The following is a 6,672-nucleotide window of genomic DNA, read 5'->3' as shown; positions in this document are numbered from 1 at the left end:
AGGTATAAACAGATTTGCTATTGAAATGATTTGGTTCCTGTAAACAGTTGCTACTTACATAAGGATGAAGAGTTCTATATCCATTTGCAGTTCAACTTTTAAGAACATAAGAACAGCCCCACTGGATCAGGCCATAGGCCCATCTAGTCCAGCTTCCTGTATCTCACAGCAGCCCACCAAATGCCCCAGGGAGCACACCAGATGACAAGAGACGTGCATCCTGGTGCCCTCCCTTGCACTGGCATTCTGACACAGCCGATTTCTAAAATTAGGAGGTTGCACATAATTTGAATTTGAACTATTCAAAATTTGTCTGTTGCTCTACCACCCACATATAAAACGTTGCATATGATGATTAGACATGCACATTCTTCCACTGCATGTACATGTGGTCCACGTGTACTGAATGCTCATGGCATATTCTGGCTTTCCGGCAGGTGCATACACAATATGCATGTGAAGCTGCCTTATGCTGAGTCAGATAATTGGTCTGTCTGGCTTTAGTCTACATTGACTGGTAGTGACTCTCATGGGTTTCTGATAATCACCTTTGCTAGCTATACCTGGAGATGTCTGGGACCTGGTGCATGCAAAGCAGATGAACTATATACTATAGCTTCATCTGCAATAAACTTTGTATGTTCTCGATTCCTTTGTTTCTCTTCTCAGCAAATTGTGCATATAAACATTGCAAAGGACAACATGGAAATCTTTACTCATGAATTTGAAGGGCAGCCCTAGAAATCTCAGAAATTAACATGTTTCTTTGAAGAAGCACTAATCCTGTACTTGTCAACTGCAAGCAATTCTCCCCCCTCCCCCATTTTTAAAGCAGAATGTACATGAAATGTTCTGAGGAAGTGGGATTTCAAATATAGAGCCAAAGTGAGGAAAGATGGGTGCTAAATGTTTAACTTTGATGCTGATAATGCCATTTTCAAACTGTGTACATTGTTCTTCAGGTTGACAAAAATGCAGAACTAGTGGCCCAGTGGTACTACTGCACTCTGAGTCAAGAAAAATTAAGCAGACCTATAGTAGCTTGTGAACTTGGCAGGTATGATTTCAATTTTGTTTTTCAATAAAATCATATTAATTTCTGAATCAATTCCAATTATGAAGTTAACTCATCCTTCACTTTTGTAGGCTATATAACAAAGATGCAATCATTGAGTTTTTGCTGGATAAATCTTCTGACAAAGTCCTTGTGGAGGCTGCATCCCATATCAAAAGTATTAAGGTAAAATTGCATGCTTCTGACGCATGGACGTTTTAGATATTCAGGTCAATAGTTACTGGGCAGAATTCTAAAATTGTGAATAAATTTGTAACATCAGTTGTCACACTGGTTTAAAACAACTGGGGAGCACTATATTTCTCTGGTATGCTCCTGTAGGGGTTTTTTTTGGGGGGGGGGCATTCTTGAGGTGCATTTCTTCTTCTATATGGCAAGAGTCCATTTATTTCTCCTTGCTACTTGAACTCCTTCCCCACTCATCTGCTGGTGAACCACTTGCTTTCTTTTTCCTACTCTTACCTTTGTTTCTTTTGTCATGATGTTCCTTATACCAGAAATAGTATTTCCTCCTCTACTTGCTAAGTAACTTCTTCTTCAGTTCTTCAAAATGTTTTTGCCGTTATATCTTTTTTGGATAGTCCATAGCCTTTTCCTTATTTATACCGTACCATGGTTGGACCCTTCCTACTTTGTCAAGCTCTCTGTTCTCCCTTTCGCTTCTTTGCCAGAGGGCTCAGATTGAGAATCTTCTGGGCAGACACAATGCTATTTCTGTTGTCCCTATGCTGTTTGGTACAGTGGTACTAAATTTTTAAATAATAAAAAAAAGTGTAACACAATTTCAGTGAGTTGTGCATATACAATCAGCAGTTAAGAGGTAGGCAAATGCAAATATCTGATTGTGTGATTTTTATTGTGTGTGTTTGAACAATCAATGCAATAATAAATACGTATTACAGTTATGTAGAGATTTTTTTCTTCTTTGTGTTTTCTGTGTTAACCACAAGGGGGCATTTTGGGGTGCACAGCAAAAACGGTTGATTACTAGCAACCAGGGCCTGTAGAACATGAAATGTTGTTTTAATCTGTTGTAAATTACTTAACAATGTTGGCCTGGGTAGTTGTGACATACAGCCAAGTCCCTCTGAGTTCAAAGAGGTAAGCATGCATAGGACTGCAGTCTTTGCTCAGTCTTTGCTCTCCACAGGTTTCACAGCCCTATCCTGAGCTGCCTGGCCTGTGGGGCTGCTGCAGCACCAAAATGGCTACCATGGCATCCTGAGCACAACCGGGCAGCTGCTGGCGGCTCCTCAGAGGAATAGGACCTTTGTCCCCTTCCCCCGAGCAAGGGAAGCAGCCCCACAATGGGGCTACCCGACTCCGCATTGGCTATTTAGCTGGTGCAGAATCAAGAAACTTCGTGTCAGGCCTTGATATCTGACACAGCGTTTGAGATCTGGTGGAGCTAAGCTCAGCCAGCCGCGCCCTGCTCCATCCCCTGCCATATCTCCCTCTGCCCTCTCTGGAACTCCTCCTCCCCGCCTGCCCCACACCCTGACTTACCACTCCACCTCCAGGCACTTTGCACGGAGCACCTGGCAGTGCTCTGCTTTCACTTCTGCCGGGATCCCTGCCAAAGGTTCGCACCGGGCTTCCCGCACCCTGGGGAGGCTGCAGGAGGCTTGGGTAAGTGCACCCAAGGCCCTACAGCCCCCTGAGCAGCGTGATCCTGGGGATCGCACCGCTGCCTCTTCCCTGCCTCCAGGCTACCCGCCCCTTAAGAGGGCAGAGGCCAAAGCCCACAGTCTGGGACGTTGTGACGCCCCAGTTTGAAAAGCCCTGCTATAGCAGACAATGCTCTGACTTGAACTAAGGCAGCTTCCTGTCTTCCTAACATTGGTTTTTGTGTCTTTGCTTCTGTAAGGTTTTGTTTCTTGTGAAACTGCGGATGTGTGTTCTCTGGACGTGCCCGTCAAAGAGATTAAAACTGAAGCTTGTCACAAGGTAAGTTTTGTTCTTCCTCTCCTGATGCAAGTGTATCCTGTATTCCAGCCCACAGTTACAGAAGTTCAAGTCTTATTGACTAAAGTGAAACATTACACAATTGTGGACTACATAACTCATAGCTCTGAAGGAAGAATTCATCCTGATTTCACCTTGTATGCCTGTGTTAATTAGGACACACATTATTGAGCCTACAGAGCTTGTTGACTTCTGCTTTAGTTGCCCAAAGAAAGTAATTCAGGCTTGTAGCTTTTTTCTTGTGCCACACTGTGACAGCTTGTTTGGTCAGTCAATCCGCAGGGATTCAGCAGATACTGGAATCCGTGGGGGCCCTGGCGTGGTGCAACAATTACTCATCTGGAGGGGTGCCCAGTCCTTTGGAGGTCATGCCAGCTTCTCAATCTCCTAAGAGGGCTTTCTGGACATGACCAGAAGTTGCCAGCACAAGGTGGCTTCTGGTTGTGTCCAGGAGGTCCTCTGAGGCCCTTTGCAGTGTGGGCAGATTGACAGCTGCCTCTCTGATATGGCTGCTGTGTCCAACAAATTTCAAGACCTGTTGCAGGTAAGGTATGTTGTGAGGGTTTTGGGGGATTTTCCTGCTGACTCATCTGAGGCTCTGGTTGATCTCTGGAATACAGAGATGGCCAGGGCTGTGGATGAGATTGCTCCTAGGTGGTGCCTCCCAGCCAGCAGAATCAAAGTGGCTCCTTGGTTTACCAAGAAGCTACGAATGATGAAGCTGCAGGGTAGGCATCTTGATCGACGGTGGAGGAAGACTCGTGACAGATCCGACCGGACACAGGCTAGGGCCCACTGCAGGGCCTACTCTGTGGCGACAGTGGCAGTGAAGCGCTCCTTCTCTGCCACTTGGCTGCTGCTCCAAGTGATCTAATGAGGTGGGCTGTGCTGCTTACTCCCAGCCTGATGCCCAGCTTGGCTGCCTTCACCCTGTTCAGAAAGACCCATGCGCTGCCCTGATAATGAGGTGAGTGGGCAGCCTCTGGCTTACTCAAGCCTTTTCCATAGGGATTCAGAGAAGAAGATGGGGTGGAAGGAACTTTTGCTGATTCCTTTGCAAATAGCCCCCCTTTCCATGCCCCCTCTGGCCAGCAGGAGTCAGGTGAGCATGACAGCTGCCCTTTTTGGAACATGGGCAGTGAGACCTGGGTAGTGATCATCCCCACCCTGGTGCAGGTGACTGCATGCTGCTCAGTCTGCCCCCTGCAAAGGAGTTGAGAAAAGTCCATTCCCAGGTGGTTCCTGGTTTCCTTCTGGAAGCCCAGAGGCCTGACCCTGGGTGCCCCAGTCTTTTTGAGCAGCACTCAAGACGGCCTACCCACCCTTATGAGGTGATCGTCTGTCCAAGTTCTGTCTCCCCCAGTCCGTGCTTTCGCTTTTCCTCCACATTGCTCTGTTCGAGTCCAGTATATGCTCTCTGCCTCCTTGCAGGCAGGACTCTCACCTGTGATCTATGACAGCCTGACCTGCCTGATGACCACGCTCATTGCTGTAGAGCTGGAGAAAGTCGTTTTCAAGTCCACCTTCAGTCGGGTAAGGAGGGGGTGTGCTTCAAACAAGGAACCAAAAGGCAGGCCAGAACCTCAATCCCAGACCTTGTTGTCTTCTGGGACTCTTAGTCCTTGTCAAAGCAAGTGGCACATTGGTTATTGCAGAACATCAGTTGTGTAAGCAGAATAAAGAGGGCACTGAAGAAAATGCGCCTGTGGGGTCTCCTGCTCTATTTTCTGTCCTCAGCTTGGTGGACTGCATTTTGACAAGGAGCTGTGATCGCTGATTGCCTACCTCACCACTGTAACCACCTGGAGCATCCGTGACAAGTTTGCTCATCTCTCCCAGATGGCGACTGTCCTCAACCTGGAAAGGGTAGGCAGGCTTTAGTCTTCTGTAGGGGCCGTAGGGGCCACTTTGGGCTCAGCCCCCATATGTTTACATCACCAGTGCTGTTCTTCTGCCAGCTCAATAACTTTGCTTTCCCTCTTCTTTTCAGGTAACGGAGATCTTGGACTACTGGGGACCAAACTCAGGACCATTAACATGGCGTCTTACACCAGCTGAGGTCCGTCAAGTGCCGGCCCTCTGAATAGACTTTCGCAGTGAGGATATCAAGTGCCTGCCCCTCTAACTACCTGCACGGAACAATCTTCTTCATGGCCAGTGCTGGCTGCTGTAGAAAGGGGTGGAGGTCAGCTACGATCTCTCCTCTTGTGGGGGGGGGGGGGCTCATCCCTTGTCCCTGAAGGGAAAGGCGAACCTCTCCCTTGTTGAACACTGTGCAATATTGTCTAAAATAGACATTAAAATGATATAGGGCTGCTGGATTTCTGCCCCTTGGTCAGTTGTCTGCCAGCTTATATGTTAAGGCCTCTTGCTGTGCTGGCAAGGGGGATGCGGTAGCCAAGCCCCCAAAGTGTTCTGGTCACAACGGACCTGTATTGGTATCGCCACATACCTTTGGATCTTTGGTATGAAGCTTGTGGGCCTTCTGCATCTCCCCAACTTGATCAGTAGTATTCATGCACCTTCCTCCACTGCTTGCAATGGTTGCAGGCACCCCACACAGTTGTGTTGCTTTAGGAGCAGACGGAAACCTCCAAGGTTGCTACAGAAAAGACTTTTTTTTTTAACATTTACCCAGCATGTTTTAAGCTGATTGTGCTCTATGAAGGACATGTTATTTTTGGCAACATTGCATAAAAAACTCATCACACTATTGTACGATGTGACACATTTCCATAATTTCAGGTACCCTTGATAAAGACCTATGTGCTCAAAATGCACTGAGGGTAAACTTCCAACAACAGATTTATTTGCTATGGTTCCTTTGATGGTTCTTTTGTTTTCCTTTGAGTTGGCACATCTTGTTTCTAAATCCCAAGGATGCCTTGGCAGAAGGCAACCACAAGAATTCTCTCAACCCTAAGGCTCATTTTATGTGTGGGGGATGATGGTGTAGGGGAACAGAGGTGGCTTCACAAATGGGATAACTTCTAGAACACTGAATTGGATTCAGAACAACCCTGACAGTCTCACAGCCCAATCCTAACCTGCCCTGGAGCAGGCTGGCCAAGGTTGGGGTCAATTGTGGCTCAGCCTGGGGCAAAGGGAGTTCCTTCCCCTTACCCTGGGTAAGGCCTCAGCAGCCTCAATGGGGCTACTCGGGTCTGCACTACCTAAAGAGGTAACACAGATCCGAGCCGCACCAGGCTGCCTGGAACCAGGAATAGGATCTGGCACAAGTGTTGGATCCTGGCCCCATCCCACCCCATTCTCCCCCTGCCCCAAAATGCCTCCCCTCACCCCCCAACCCCCCATGCTGCCCTGACTCAGGGGCTTGGACTGACATCCCTCCTCCAAAGTTGTCACAGAAGTGCCTTATGGTGCTTTTGCGACAGTCTTCAGCCACCACCAGAAATTTGCAGCAGCCTAAGGAGCCTTTGGAATTGCCCCTGTTTCACTGATGAAGTTCCACAGAGACAAATATAAGGTCCTACACATAGATTCACAAAATCAGACATACACAAATACAGGGGGCGGAAGATCTTGCTTGGTAGAAGCATGTGTGGAAGGGGGCTAAGGCATACAGTTTCCTGAGAGTAACCCTATTGAACTTAGTTCTGAGTAGAATTGCA

At 47.5% G+C, this 6,672-nt stretch overlaps 1 pseudogene; it reads left to right on the top strand.

Annotated features, from left to right (window-relative positions):
* The first annotated feature begins 3,662 nt into the window (after positions 1-3,662).
* LOC136645136 (conserved oligomeric Golgi complex subunit 4-like) lies at positions 3,663-5,165 on the top strand (annotated as a pseudogene).
* Positions 5,166-6,672: the final 1,507 nt, after the last annotated feature.

Source organism: Tiliqua scincoides, chromosome 1 (assembly GCF_035046505.1).
Source record: "Tiliqua scincoides isolate rTilSci1 chromosome 1, rTilSci1.hap2, whole genome shotgun sequence".
Classification (NCBI taxonomy): Eukaryota; Metazoa; Chordata; class Lepidosauria; order Squamata; family Scincidae; genus Tiliqua; species Tiliqua scincoides.
The sequence above is the reverse complement of the archived record's forward strand: the minus strand, read 5'-3'. Positions and strand labels throughout refer to the sequence as shown.